This window comes from Danio aesculapii, chromosome 7 (assembly GCF_903798145.1).
Source record: "Danio aesculapii chromosome 7, fDanAes4.1, whole genome shotgun sequence".
NCBI lineage: Eukaryota > Metazoa > Chordata > Actinopteri > Cypriniformes > Danionidae > Danio > Danio aesculapii.
Genome location: NC_079441.1, coordinates 3,737,050 through 3,754,086, shown reverse-complemented (window position 1 = coordinate 3,754,086; position 17,037 = coordinate 3,737,050). Strand labels below are relative to the sequence as shown.

Genomic DNA, 17,037 nt, shown 5'->3' with positions numbered 1-17,037 from the left:
TAAAAAATCAGACCGATTATGGCCACTTTCATACTAAAAAGCACACATAAAATTTGTATGGGGAATTTTGGGCCATATATAAATAACATATAAAGTCGTATATGAGTTTTACATGACAACAGTGTGTTAACACATATGGCATTAGTAAAAAAAAGTTTGAAATTACAGATGTTCCAGCCTGATCTCACGAGAAAACGTAAGTGTTTTACGTTTTGTCAGTTTAGTGGCTAATTTGTTAGTTCAGTCGTACGAAATTGTACGATTTTAAAAAGGAGGCGTGGCACCTAACCCCACCCCTAAACCCAACCGTCACTGGGGGATGAGCAAATCGTACGAAAATTTACGAATTAGATCGTACGGATTCATACTAATTAGCCACTAAATCAAAAAGTTACGAATTGCCGTGAGATTGTGTTGGATATTCATACAGAAATCATAAGTTTTCTTTTGAATCTAATTAAAATAATATAGGAATTACTTACATTTTGCTACTTTTTTATATGTATTACATAATGTTTTAGTATAATGTCTTATAGCTCATATAATGTGTAGATTATGTATGGTTGTTTTATATACACACGCATAGCCTATATAGATGCTAAAATGAAAAATCCGATGGCCAGGGAGACAGAACTTAAAAGGATAGTTCACACAAAAATTTTTATTTACTATCCTTCTTCTGCTGAACACTAAAGAAGATATTTGGAAAAAAGCTGAAAATATGTAACCATTGAATTTCATAGTAGGAAAAACAATTAATAATAATAATGATATGGAAGTCAGTGGTTACAATTTTAGAAATAAGTTATTAAAACTATTATGCTTAGAAATGTATTAACAAAAATTCTATGCTCAACAGAAATTGGGGGCTAATAATTCTGACTTTAACTGTATATATATATATATATATATATATATATATATATATATATATATATATATATATATATATATATATATATATATATATATATATATAACCTGCAAACATTTAGATTCTGAAAATATAGTGTATTCATAGATGCATGTATATTATTTAGTGGAGGTTAAACAGAAAATGTCTTACTGGTGTATTTTCAACATCAGTGTCATCAGAATCTGTGTATCTTGATGGTGCGACCGAGGGCCTTTTCTTTGGAAGTGGCTTGTTCCTTCTGTTTGACTCCAACCCAAGAATTTCCCTAATCTTAGCACTGGTAAGATTGTCTGAAAAGTAGTTAATATTGAGGAGAGATCAGATTGAATGCATAGTTTACAAAAATGAAAATTTACGCACTCCCCCTCAATGGTTTCAAACATTGAGTTTCATTATTCTGTTGAATTAAAACAAAAAGAAAGAAAATATATCTTTAAATAATTTTGGAAATCTGTAACCCTTGGCTTCCACATAAAAACAATTATCAAAGTAAGTGGTTACAGGTTAACATTTTTCAAAATGTCTTATTTTGTGTTAAACAAAAGAAAAACACTCAAAATAGGTAGGAAAAAGTAAATGGGAGTAAATGAAGACGATCTTCATTTTGGGTGAACTATCCCTTTAAAGTAAGTTACAGTAAGGAAAATATACATTTTCTGCATATAATTTTCCTGTGCATATTATTGTAATTACACAACTGTAATAATAACTTAAATTAAACGTCTTATGTTATTTCAGACACATTGTAATAATGCAACAGATAGGTCTACTTACTGCTCACAAATTTAACAGAGGTGTACAGGCCAGCCATGTTTAGGCTTCTTTCCTTTCTGCCACTCTATTTGGGGATATCCATCGTCATCCATCTTGGTGTCGTCGTATTTACATATAGCATCAGTTTTCACCTCGCTATACATCCCAGCATCCTCCCCACTGAACAACTGCAATCTTTCTCATCACACCTTGGGAATAATAAATAGTTCATTTTAACGTTATATTGCAGCGTTCATGTATGTGCTGTCTTCATTAATTGCACACAAGACATTAATGCCAGTTCAGCTAAAACGTCACATGCATGCAAGTTAGCTGCAAATTTTGTGGGCAATCCAAAACAAAAACAACACACCTAAAATAAATTAATCCCACATACTCTGCGTTACGTTAGAGCACACAAAGCTACACCTAAAAGTTGCAAAGAATAACTAAAGTTAACTCATCCCTACTTTTAGAACAATCGAACTACTTTGCTAATAAATTGCCAAATGCAAAAAATAATCTGCGAATCTTCTGTGAACTGTTTTGAAGCAATTATCCGTTCCGTTTACCGCTCTCTAGCGCTCGGGCAACCAATGAGCGTATGCGTACTACATGTTGATAGTGTGTAGAAAAACACACATGCGGAAAACATGTCGAAACGAAAGGTTTACTGCTTTCACAACTGCCAAGAAGAAAGAAAGATTCCTCATCGTACACGGACCAGGTGGAAGAAAAGGTAAACTTAACAAATAAATAAATAAATACTTTTTTTTTACTTATATATTAACAAATAAATAAATTAAAAAAAAATTAACTTATATATTAATAAATAAATAAATAAAAAAAATTTAACTTATATATTAACAAATAAAAAAATACTTTTTTTAACTTATATATTAACAAATAAATAAATAAATAAATACTTTAATTTATATATTAACAAATAAATAAATAAATACTTTTTTAACTTATATATTAACAAATAAATAAATACTTTTTAAAACTTATATATTAACAAATAAATAAATAAATACTTTTTTAACTTATATATTAACAAATAAATAAATAAATAAATAAATAAATAAATAAATACTTTTTTAACTTATATATTAACAAATAAATAAATAAATAAATACTTTTTTAACTTATATATTAACAAATAAATAAATAAATACTTTTTTAACTTATATATTAACAAATAAAAAAATACTTTTTTAAACTTATATATTAACAAATAAATAAATAAATACTTTTTAAACTTATATATTAATAAATAAATACTTTTTAAACTTATATATTAATAAATAAATAAATAAATACTTTTTAAACTTATATATTAATAAATAAATAAATAAATACTTTTTAAACTTATATATTAATAAATAAATAAATAAATACTTTAACTTATATATTAACAAATAAATAAATAAATTTTTTTTTTAACTTATATATTAACAAATAAATAAATAAATACTATTTTTAACTTATATATTAACAAATAAATAAATAAATAAATACTTTTTTTTAACATATATAAGCTTAAAAAGTTAGAGAACAGGGTTGGAAATTAACTGGGCTTGTGGCAAGTAATCAAATTAACAAAGATGCTCCACAAAAACAAGACAAATGGGCCCTGCACAATTAAATAGAATATTTTACAACTGTTGCAATTAAAATAAAACTGAAAATGAATGAAAATGTACAATTACAGCGTTGAACTTTCTTACCAAGCACACACGTTTTGTTAATATTATAAATTAAATAAATCAGAAGCATTTCGATCATTTAGTGGTGGAGGAAATGAGTGCATACACATTCACTTTTTTTTTCTTTTTCCTTAATTGATTTAAACAAAAAAGATTAAGATCAACTGAAATATAAATATAGATACAAACATAAATATAATTACAAACCTTAAAAATATGAAAATGAAGTACTATAAAATGAAACTGTAAACAAATTTGGATGTACAATGTTAAATCATCAAATATGTCTTCTGTTAAATCAATATTAATTTTACAATATTAACAGAAACAAATTGATGACAATGATTTTAATATTTAAGCATAATAGGCCTACATATTTTTTATAAGTTTCTTTATAAATTAATGAACAGTTTTAAAAACAGTTATGTTGCTAAATGTAACAGTTTAACCAGCCTGATCTCACGAGAAAACGTAAGTATTTTACGTTTTGTCAGTTTAGTGGCTAATTCATACGAATTTGTACGAGTTCAGTCGTACGAAATTGTACTATTTTAAAAGGAGGCGTGGCACCTAACCCCACCCCTAAACCCAACCGTCATTGGGGGATGAGCAAATCATACTAAATTGTACGAATTAGATCGTACAAATTCATACGAATTAGCCTCTAAATCAAAAAGTTACGAATTGCCGTGAGATTGTGTTGGTTTAACGTGTTCTGATTGTTTGAAATTCATGACTTTAATCATGAATTTCAAACAATCAGAAAACGTTGAACTGTTACATTTAGCAACATAACTGTTTAAATTCTAGCATTTTACATTATATGATATAGATGGAATTACTAAATTGCTTTTTGAAATTGGATTTACAAATGTACAAAATTGGCCTAGAAAATTAATATAAGGGGCACATTTTCCATTCAAATGGAAAAATTCATTTCTGACCCTGGTAATGAACACTGATCTAGACTACATGGTAAAATAGTTTCAAGAGTTCCCACTTAGATATGCTTGGCGTATAAAGCAGGTTTGGCATGCTGTCCCGGGAGAGAACCCTGAGCTCGGAGATACTTGAGCCCAGGGCTCCCGCCCGGTCGATAAGCATATCAGGAGATCCGAGATCAGGTAGGTCTCGAGAGCTCCCCCTTTAGAAAATGGAGGAAAAGGAGGAGATGGGGTGGAAGGGGGGATTCTTCCAAACGAAGATAAAACATTAGGAAGAAAATGATCCATTTATAGTAGACTAGGATCACTCTGATTGGATTATTACTGATTACAGATGAGCGGCCAGACGTGCTCAATCATATCACGTGCTGTCGAAATTAGATTATGAAACTTCACTTAAAGTTGTGAAGCTGTGTCTCATATAATGTTGTGATTAAAATCATACAGGAAAACCGAAATATAACAAATATGACACAGAAAGGGAAACTTTCAAGAATCACTCCAATGATGCAAGTCCAAATAAGAAAATTAAACAGATATTTACAAAGGAAAAAAGAGGCTATGTTGTAAAATATTTTGAGGGTTTCTCAGCTTTTAAAAAGCATTTTTATCTACCTTTAAATTGACTATGTTTGTTTTTGCCCGGTCTTAGAATAATGCTTGTCACTCACCAAATGTAGAATCCACCCTAACAGAAACGGTCCTCGAGGTAGACCTTTTGTAATAAATTATGTTAATCTATTGATATAGGCTTGTTTTTGTTTTTGTTTGTTTTTCTCTCACTGAATAATGCCATCCCTACAGAGAGTCTACAAGAGAGTCACCATCCACACAAAAACAGGTAAAAATATTTTTTAAAATGTCCTTCAACTGTTAGTAAGAAATCTCTATACTAATGATTACCACAAACTGTTCTTCTGAATTTTATCATCTGATGTATTACCTTGTTTTAGGATCACAATCGCCAATCACCAAACTATGATGTGAGATCACTTCCTTTGAAAAGAACAAATCCTCAATACTTCATTCTATACCTTTAAGTAACATTCTCACTCATTTAGTTCATTTAGGACATTTAGTTCAAAACTAGATTAAAGACCTATCCGTTTAGTAAAGCATACACTCAGTGCACCACTTAGGGGGCTTCCACACAGGTTCTGCATCTTGTTTATATACACTATGAACAGCAGCTACGCTAATTATTTCCTTTATTCTCCATTTCCACCTGGGGATACTCTTCCTGAGGCCCTCAGACTATGCAGAGTCACTGATTCGATCCAAGACCAACGACGAGATGATCTCAAGGTTTCCATATCCTGGACCAGGCCGTATCCTGAGCAGCTACTGTGGTGGTCATGGAGGAGTGGAGAACATGAGACTGATTCCTGTGACGCTCCAGAGACAGACGAGTCTTCGCTGAGGCCAGCTTCCAGCCTCCGCCGCTGAGACTGCAGCTCTGCACAAGACGTTTGACTAGCGGAGAAATTAAAATGGTGGTGCAGAACTGAGCCTGGTTTCTCTCAAGGTTTTTTTTCTTCACTTTTCGCCATTAGTGAAGTTTTTTTCCTCTCCGCTGTCGCCACTGGCTTGCATGGTTCAGGATCTGTAGAGCTGAGCATCGTTGGATTTGCTCTTCAGTGTTTGGACTCTCAGTAGTGATTATTAAACCACACTGAACTGAGCTAAACTGAACTGAACTTAAACACTACAAATTGAACTACACTGTTCCTATTTACTGTGACATTTTTCTGTGAAGCTGCTTTGTGGTTTAATAATCACTAGTGAGAGTCCAAACACTGAAGGGCAAATCCAACGATGCGCAGCTCTACAGATCCCGAACCATGCAAGCCAGTGGCGACAGCGGAAAGGGGAAAAAAAAAAAATCACTAAAGGCGGAAGTGAAGAAAAAAACCTTGAGAGAAACCTGGCTCAGTTGGGCACGACCATTTTAATTTCTCTGCTGGCCAAACGTCTTGTGCAGAGCTGCAGTCTCAGTGGCGGAGGCTGGAAGCTGGCCTCAGCGAAGACTCGTCTGTCTCTGGAGCGCCACAGGAATCAGTCTCATGTTCTCCACTCCTCCATGACCACCACAGTAGCTGCTCAGGATACGGCCTGGTCCAGGATATGGAAACCTTGGGATCATCTCGTGGTTGGTCTTGGATCGAATCAGTGACTCTGCATAGTCTGAGGGCCTCGGGAAGAGTATCCCCAGGTGGAAATGGAGAATAAAGAAAATAATTAGCGTAGCTGATGTTCACAGTGTATATCAACAAGATGCATAACCTGTGTGGAAGCCCCCTAAGTGGTGCACTAAGTGGTGCACAATGTGCATTCACTTCTGCATTTGACAAAGTGTTGAGAATTGGGTCCACTCCTTCTCTCAAGCTTCATGTTTGAGAACTACAATGACTACTTGCTCAAGCAAGTAAAAAGCAGCAATGCAGTGCCTCAGCAGGTTTGCAAAAGGGTAGCATGGTCTCGTGCTTTACCACGCATAGCTAAAGCATGCTCATCTGATGTCTCACCTGAAAATTAATTATTCTACACAGAAATTACCTCCAGTACACATAATGTAAGGAACTAAGCTAGATATGACAGGGTGACTGCACTTGGAGTCCCAAAGATTAGGCCTGTGTCTGAAAAGGATATAAATGCATTGCTAGATTTATCTGGGACCTGTACTGGCAGGTACTACAGCAGAATAGTTGCCAATGGAGAAGTCATTCACAGCCAAACATATACAAAGACAAAGAAAAGAAACAACTCCGTTGTGATTTTGAAAGATGGCAGTATTTTCAAGATTTCAAACTTTCTCATTGTCAGTGATGACCAGCTTCGCCTGTATGCAGTTGGCAGATTTGAAAACTGTACAGTGCGGAAACTGGTTCGAGGATGTACGGTCAAAATATCATTGACCTTTAAAGCTGTTCATTTTCCTACTGGATTTGAATGAGCAGTTGACAGCGATGAGATTGTGAGACCATGTATTTACATTAATTGTGAACACTCTGTGTCTGTTGTTTGTGAACAAATCAGAACATATTATTGTAAATGAAGATAATGTAACACGGGGAGTGACAGAGACAACTGAGGTTTAGGATCCACGTGCAGGTTTATTCGAAGTCAGGGAGGGAATGATCAACACAGGTGCAAACAGATGTATAAAGGCAGTCCAGAATCGTAGTTAAACACAGGCGAGAGGTCAGTAGACAGGCGGCAGACAAGGAGAAAGGGAAACCAGGCTAAGATCAAAACACGGCGGAACAAGACTAAGGGAACCGCGTTGTAATGTCACTATACAGTTAAACAAGACTCGGCAAAGGCAGGGAGTGTGTGTGCTGTTTAAATGGTGTGTGTAATCAGTCTCTGACAATCCTCAGCTGGTGCAAGTGTAATCAGTGAAAATGAGGAAGCATGTGTGTTTGTGGAACGGAGTGCATGTATGAAAATGTAGTCCATGAATGGCGGATTTGTAGTCCATAGGTTATCGTGAGGGTGAGGGCTTACCAGCGACCTCTGGTGGTTAGAGATCGCTGGTAATCATGACAGATAAGTCCTAAAACAGTGACATAAAATGTTAAAAGTTGAATAAAAGTTAAAATGGGCTTTAATGTATTTGACAGAAAGTCATTTTTGTATGTCACATAAGCTCTTGTTGTCTTGTGGTGATATGCATAAGATGTTTATGACATTATGTTTGTAGGTAGGTTTAGAATAAAACTGAAAAGTTGTAAGACTGTTTTAATGAAATCTAATGGAAAGAAACTAGTGGTATGTGAAATATGCTAATGTATCCTGCACAAAACATTGTAATTAATTTGTAATTAAAATGTGTGTTTGTGTGTAGTTTCAATTTCTTCTTTAAAGGTTGAAAATCAGTGTACAGTACGCATGAATATGAATAAGTATATGCATAGGGCTCCACTTATAACAAAATAAAAGCAAGGGCATGAGTAAAGAACACCCCTATAAATTGCTCAAGAAATATTGACATTCATATTAAAATAGCATTCTTTTCATATGTTTTAACATCATGAAAATCTATAAGGCATTAGCCATATGTAGGTCATATATAACATATATGATTGGCAATACATTAATAGTATGTATTTTGTATATGTGGTTTTTGCACCATATATGTCCCTTATAATACTTGGTTGAAACATAAGAATCACATGTGTTTTTAATGAACCTTTTCCATATGGGTATTGACCTTATTCTTCAATGCGGAAGTGCGTGCGTTTTTTGCGATTGTTTTAGAACTTCCGATTCAGCTGCCTATGGGAGAAATGACTAGGAATAATAAACGGCAGAAAACGGTCACACTACTTACTCTACAAACAAGTGTTTGCATGACTATACAGACAAAGTAGAATATTATAATAAGAAAATATCAGTTTGCAACACCAAGCAGCAAAACGAGCTGTTTTTAAAGTCTAAAAATGAATGGAAGTGAATGAGACCGAAAGTCTTGAGCCAAAATGATTCAAATGGCTGCGCCCACTCGTACGCGGAGAATAAGGTGAATAGACTGCTGTATAAAAAATAAACCTGATTTAACGTCCACAAACCGGGATTGAAGCGTCTTCCTTTATAATTGTTCTAACACGCGGCTGTGCTGATGAAGTGAATCGCTGTAATTCATTACACACATGCTCTGTTTTAAAACATGTTAAACTTGTGAAACTCACTCTTGATCACGTTTGATGATGTTGGATGATCCTAGCTAACTGAACACACCTTTTATTCCTGGTTGCTTTGCCCTCGTCCTGTGTTGTTGATATGATTATATGCGATACTACGGAGACATGTTAATGCGCGCAGCTGTCAATCAATAATGGTGGGCGGGGGGACCGCACTCCTATGTCAAGTTGCGGTCGATCTGAAAACCGCTTCAATTGATCCACCGTTTTTATGTTGTTAAATTTGGGGAAAAAAGGACTGGGTGTGTTTATATCACCCCAATATGACAGTTTATACACTATACTTACACACATTTCTGTCCAAACTTCTTGAAAAGTAGATTTTTCACCATAGGTGCTCTTTAAAATGTAAATTTACTGCTTGTTATTGTTGGAATATTTTCAACAATAAATGTAGAAATGTTTGTGCATCTCAATCAACTCCCTTTTACTGCATCTGCATAAAGACAGATTATCCTCAGTATTTAATATATTACATTATATCATTTTATTCTGATGAAAAAACACTAAAGAAGTCAAATTGCCTGTTTGACATGTTTATTTCAGCTTGTGTTGGTGATACATTTCAACACAAAATGACTGTAAATATTTTAACCAACTTTATTTTTTAAAGAATAACCATTATTTAATTTCACTGAGGTAAATAATGTTCAGTGATTCACTTTCAACCATTCATTTTAATATAAAGACATGATAGAAATAATAAAGACAACTCTATAGGTGAAAAAGAATTACCCATCATGCCCATAACCATCATACAGGGATCAGTAAAACACCAGAAATTAGGAAAACTCATGTATAACTGTATGAAACTGATAAGTGTACAGTTCTATGCAAATGTTTGGGCACCACTCTGTCTGCACAGTAATATGGTCTTTCTTTATAAGAGAAGATCACAGTGAAATGCCATTCGGTTTCTAGACAAAGCTAGATAATGTCATGTTTTTCAGACAGAAATATGTAGTGTGGCAATATTGAGATGTGTGAAATTAAAATGAAACTGAAAAATAGGCTGTGCAAAAGTTTGAGCACCCCAAATTTATTCACCTGTGTGTTTTTGTTAAGGTTTAAAATGCATTGCATCTGTCGATTAAATAAGTGTTGAGTCAGAACTGAAATCTTGCTTTTTCCCCAAAGGTATAACATATATCCAAATGAAACTGCTGAAAGGCCAGCAGGTTATGGCTGCAATTATGAACACTGTCAGGGGTGGTCAAACTTTTGCATTAGATTGTATAAAACCATTAATTATACAGACACAATGAAACTTTAAATAATTTTGCATAGCGTATAACATATAAAGCTTCATTTAATGAAATCACATGACTCTCAATTTAATTTATAGAACCAACATTTGGGTTTCTCTATATTTTACCCAATATGAGTTGAAATAACCCAGCGTTAACAGTGTAATTTGTAATTTCAGAAAGATTTCAAATCCCCACAAAGCTGCTCTTCAGATATGCTCATCACTATCATAATGCATTAATGCTGAAGTTAAATATTTTATGTAAAATTATTACTTCAGTCATAAATGAACAAACTCCTCATCTTACTTCTTCACTCTCAGTAGTTTCTGCAGATGAAGTTGAGTCGGTCAGGTTCAGGACGGCTGATCCAGGTCTGATTTCCTCCAGACTGAACTGCTCCAGATCTCACTGTGGGCTCACAGTCCTCCTCTGATGTGCCGTTCCCTGGAGCCCAGTTCTGATAGCACACGGTCTCTCCACTCACCCAGAACCAGATGCCCAAAGCGCAGGACTGACGTAAACCAAACCACACCGCCTCAGTAGACGCCAGTATAACCACGTTCATCACCTCATACTGCATCTCCACTGACTGAACCGAGACCAGATCCACATGATTCTGTCTGCAGTATCTCAGAGCTTCAGACCACGACAGATTCTGCTGGATCACAATCAGTTGATCTGGACACAAAACAAAGCAGAAACTAGAGAGAGACTGATCAAAAACAACATGCAGAACAAACACTGTGGAGGAATTTGACATGTCAGACATGTAGAGTCAACTTTAAGAGATCTGGAGCTGATGATGGATTGAGTGTGTTTGGAGGATCTGCTCACCTTCATGACACACAAAAGGAAACTGCCATCTAACACTACACAAGTAGTCACCCCATTGTCCCTGATTGAACATTTCAACCACTCCGCAGTGTTTATTATCTGGAGATTGAGGTGCACGAGTTTTCCAGTATCTGAATGAGGAGTTACTCTGATCTGACCACTGCCACGAGTCTCTGAACAGACCGATCCAGACTGCAGATCCAGATGAGTTTCTGTCATTAATGAACTTCTCCAGCTGTTGACTCTCATTCTGGTTCCTCACACTGACCAGATCAATGTGATTCTGTCTGCAGTAACTCTGAGCATCTCTCCAGTTCATCTCCTGATCAACAAACACCAGTCCTCTGCTCACTTTAAGAAAATCAGATTATTTTATTGGTTTATTCTTACTGAAATATTAACTGTTTATCAATATTACAGTGGTTACTATTTTATGTCTTTTAACTAAATGTAATCATAGTCTCACAGCATAAAGTTAATAGTAGGTTTGTCTGAAATATCTGCCACAAAATTACAGCAGATTTGACTTGAAAAATACATTTGATTTTTGTATTAAAAAATATATATTTAAAGTATCTTTTGTCAAAAAAATTTAAGCTTGCTGTAAATGTTTGTACTCACTGTTGTAGCAGATGAAAGTCCAAGTGTTACTACATGCCCCAACAAACTACTTTCCATTGCTCATAGCAGCACAATTATAACCGCTGTATGATTGTCCAGATGCCCAGTTCAGAAAGAGCACAGGATCACCTGAAGACCAATGACATTTATAATCATTTGTACCCTGAAGACCAATCCAGACAACTCCATCTTTCATTTTCACGCTCTTGTTCAACTCAATCATGTCGTTCATGTTGTCAACAGTGGCCAGATCTGTGTATTTCTCTCTGCAGTAACTCTGAGCTTCAGTCCAGGTCTTGTTCTCATTTATAAAGTGATACTGACGCTGAACACATTCAGATATGGAGCAGAGAGCTGTGAAAGACACTTTGCTTTAATGCTTTTCAGAACAGAGTCAAACCTAATGAAACTATAAACCATGAATAAAACTACAAACACACTCACCAATGAGGAGAAGAGGGAAATATAGAGTCTGAGCCATTTCTGAGGAAGAAACACAGATTAACATGTAAAAAAAAAAAAAAAAAACCCAAAACATTAGAACAGAATCAGAAGACTTAAGAGAAACAAATCTGACAATAATGAAGAATATCAAATGTAATATGTAGATGTGTGTTTTCTTACTTCAGAGCTGGTGTGTTTCTGTCCTCAGTCTGATGTTTCTGTCTGCAGTTTCAGACTGTGTGATTATTCTATATCTGCTCTCTTTCAGCACATCACATCATTTGTTTATTACACTAAACAAAAGACATATTCATTTTTCCTTCCTCATTCAGGTGTATTTGCGTATTTTTTCCTCCGCGGTTGACTGTCGTTTCTGTAATTCTTTTAAAGTGAGTTTATTTGGATGTGGTCAAGAGTCGAGTCTATATTTCTCACAATGAAGTCTTTCTATAGTGGATTCACAGAAAAAAAATCCACCTCAACTATGTGATTCTTCTATATCAGCTCTCATCCTTCATTCAGCACAGCAAATGAATTTTTATCACTCTAAAAGCAGCTGTTTCTTATTTCAGTCCTCTATATTTGTTTGTCCATTTCTTTTCTTGTTATTTGCACACTGGCATCTATCAGTGTCAGTAAACCTGAATATCGATCAGACAATGTTTTAAAACACTTGTCATTTACAGCTGATTTAATACACCAATGTTTAGGATTTTTAAAACTTATGTTATTAAAAAAATGTTTTAAATGGTTCTTACTGCCTGAAGATGGGCCTGTGAGTAATTCATGATTACAAGTCATCATTACTACAATACCACAATATGAAGCTACGGTCACACCGGGCTACGGTACGGCGCTGTGAAAAAGGGCGGGATTAAACAAGATGATTAGACATTAAAAAAGCGAGCGATTCCTCCATGTTTTAAATTTCTGTCCAGAGAGGTCCTGTTTTGATCCTCGATTGGTCTCACGCAGTCAAGTAATGCGATTTTGCAGGTCAGAGTTCACCAAGCTTGAACTTTGCACCGCAACAACCTGCGAAACTTAACGCATGACCCTTCGTTTCCGGTCTGACACATTCACGTACATATGAATGGAAGTCTATGGGAGGAAAAGCCCGGTGTGACCGCAGCTTAATCCCAACTGTGGGCTGTTCGTGTCTTTTTTACTGATGATTACTACAGAAACCTGCCTACATTGTCAGGAAAGTCCTACAACTGGCAGAGAATCCTACAGTGACTACGTTTACATGGACATCAGTAATGGAATTATTTGCTTTAATCTAATTAAGAGAATAATAAGACTAAGGTGTTGATGACACGAGTTGCTTTTTGAGTGTTACTTTCATAATCCTGTTTTAAATGTTATAGCACATAATTCGATTAACGTCATTGCATGACCGCACTATCCACATTTCCTCCGGAGTTTTATGTAATTTCGGGTGTTTCATTTTTAATTTGTCGACTTTAACTGCGGTTTGGCACTTTCACTTTCATTCAGGAATATTTCATGCAAGCCCTCCATGACAAACGAGATATAGTATAGGCCTTTTTCACACTTCCTGGTTCCGGTAAGCGAAACGGCGTATCACAACATCCGGTTCCATTGCAACGGAGTAAGATAGAATGGCAGAGTCGTCTCGTTACTGTTATTGCAGCGTTCCCGGCTGCTCCAGCTTAAAAAAAAAAGACGACATCCTTACCTTAATTTCCACGAAAAGAGAGTACGCTCATGTGCAGTATGCACTTCAAAGCGGAGATCATTATGTTTTATCAAATATTGGTGGTCTTAGTCAGTTTTATAATAAAGATGATATACTTTTCTTACAATTACTTCCTTTCTCATCACAGTATCTCAATAACCCTGCAAGTTTTCAACTGTTATTGGTTCAATTCCTTCAGAGACCCATATGTTATTTAGTGGTATTAATCAAGAACATCGTCTTTTGATTTTACTAAATCTTATGTTGGCAAAACGTGTTTTACAGTAAACACCAAGAGTAATAGAGCTTTTCCAACTCTTTCCAAAAAGAAATCACTACTGTTCCTTATATAAAGTTTTATTGGATGTCTTTATTAAAGGTTGACTTGATTTGCTGAAAAAGTGTGGCTGTTACCACAGAAATATCAGGTTAGAAACAAAATTAAAGAAATATCCTATAAACTTCTCCACAGATTTTATCCAGCAAAACATTATTTACAAAAATTAAAAGTGGAATTGATGTAAATTGTATTTCTGTAATGAATACGAGGAGACGCTTTTACACTTATTTTGACATTGTACATACTCAGTCAAAAGGAAGAGCTGCAAACAATTATTAACAATTTTCAGTGTTCAAAACCTCTTTCATCATTGTGGGAAAATGTACTTTTTGGCTTTACTGTCTAATTTACTAAAAAGCAAACAAATTGTAAAGTATTGATCACTGAACTATGCTTGTATATTACCAGCATCAGAGACTCTTTAAAGAGCCCATATTATGGGTTTTTGAAAATGCCCTTCCATGTAGTGTGTCACACAGCTCTAAGTGAAGTGAAATATCCAGCTAAGGCTTAAATCTGTAAGTGTACAGTGTTTAAAATTATTGATCAAAAAAAAAAAAAAAAAGTCGACTCATAGTGCTTCAAACGAGTCGTCTTGATAACGAGTCATTAGGTGTTTCGCGATGACGCAGCTACGAAACACAAGTAGTTGGGCGCGCAAACCCGGGAGATTTGAAACCTGCGGCCCCGCCCACTAACAGAAAAAAAAGTGTCTCACACACACACACACACACACACACACACACACACACACACACACACACACACACACACACACACACACACAGACAGACAGACACCGGTCGAATGAAGTCACGCTGTGCAGATGGATATTATGGACAGTCTAATCAAAGATGAAACATCAGCAATACAGCCCAGCCTTGAGCAGTTCTGAGTGCTTCTGAAAACTATATGCTTTCAAAGAAGACTTCATCAGTTTGTTAAAGGAAGGATCAGTATAGACTGTCAGAACATGGATCAGTGCATCATGGATCAGTTTCTACCCCCATTTCACCAGTGTAAGTAAGTGCGATTAAAATTATTGCCTCGTTTACTCTCTTGCAAATTCTGTATTTAGTTGTGTTTTGTTACTTGTAACCGCGTGTGCTGTATCAGGTTAACTCTTTATATTCTCATATCGTGTGTAAAGCCACGTTGAAAACGCGACGCGTGCCGCTTTGATTACAGATCGTCAGCTGTTTACACACATGCAACGGACAAGTTTCAAAATATTTCAGCTCAATATTATGGTCTCCTCGTGTGTGTAACGCACGGGTATTCGCGGATATAACTGAGCGCCGCTCCTCTATGGACGCGCCGGCCCTCTCTGTGTGTGTGTGTGTGTGTGTGTGTGTGTGTGTGTGTAAAAAACGCACGGGTATTCGCGGATATAACTGAGCGCCGCGCCCTCCCTATTCAGCCGGTCCTCTATGGACGCGCAGGCCCTGTGTGTGTGTGTGTGTGTGTGTGTGAAAAGAGCAAGAAGACTGTGACCTCCTCGCCAGTTCTTGGACTTTTTGCTCAATAAAATAGTTAGTCGTCAGTATTTTCTAGTCCATCGTCTGTGTTTACATTCACCCACTGGCAGCCAAAATCCCCTATGAAGCGTGTGTGCACTGTGACTACTTTTATATTGTTGATTAGCAGCTGGGCATTTCACTCTGCCTCGTGCTGAAGCCTTGTCCGTGTCGACCAATCGCAGCAGGCTGTCATCGGTCCAATCAGCGCAGATTAGCTTCGCGCTGAGGAGGGGTTTGGGGGAATAATTAGGTAAAAATAAATGCAGATTATAAGACCAAAGTGTTTTTTGACCTTGCATGCATATTAGACTGTTGTTGGAGACCCTTACAACCTAAATATGACCCAATTTCATGTATAATATGGGCTCTTTAAACAAGTAAGCCTACCCACTTTAAAAAACTGTGAACTCTATAATGTACTTAAAATACAGATATACAAAATGTACATATGTAATAATTATTTATAATTACCCCCTGGCATGTATATATTTTGTGTTGTAAAATGTTATTTGCTGTTCTTTAAACAAATAATAAAAACTTAATAAAAAGCAGATGAACAAACTGAACTGGAACATGAACTAACTTTAACCTGAAGATTCAGAAACACACCCTATTTGCTACAGACGGACTGTTTTGAAGATATTTGCATTAAAATGTAGTAATTAGTGTTAAACTGAAGTACTTTAATAGAATCGTATTCAAACACTGAACACAACAACAAATCTTTATTTTTTCCGGCAAGTTTGAGCTAAATTATGTTTCCAGACTTGAGTAAACCTTACCGGCATTAAACAACCTGTCATTATGGGGCTCCTCGTTGTTTCGCATTGACCGATAGCAACTCGCCTGTATCTGACCCGGAATACAAAGGAAGGAGGGGGTTAGCACAGCTTACGGACAACTACTAACATAAAAATAATCCTGCTGGATGTTAAATAGTTCTTTTTGCTAACAAATGGCTTCAGTTAGCAGATCTTATGCTGTTGGCTGCGCACCTTACTGTAACCTAACGTTGCAAACGCTTCATGTAAGACACATTTTCTGCACAAATTCATTTTAAATGCGGATTTTAGGCTACGTCAGTTCATTAACCAAGCAAACAACGTGTTCTTGTCCAAATTAAAGCAAAGTTGACAGTGAAAATGTCATCCAATGTCCTGAGGCGGTCATGTTTCTGCGACTTGTTAGCGTTAACCGGAATAAGCTAAGCATTGCTTCGGAGGGCGCTTCCGGTATTCAATTCCGCTGTGAAAAATGTCTATTGCTCCTGCTGATGTTGTGTTTTGGAATGTGTTCATCTA

At 35.8% G+C, this 17,037-nt stretch overlaps 1 pseudogene; it reads right to left on the bottom strand.

Moving 5' to 3' along the window:
- Window positions 1–10,576: 10,576 nt before the first annotated feature.
- LOC130232744 (secretory phospholipase A2 receptor-like) lies at window positions 10,577–12,211 on the bottom strand (annotated as a pseudogene).
- Between the last annotated feature and the right edge of the window lie 4,826 nt (window positions 12,212–17,037).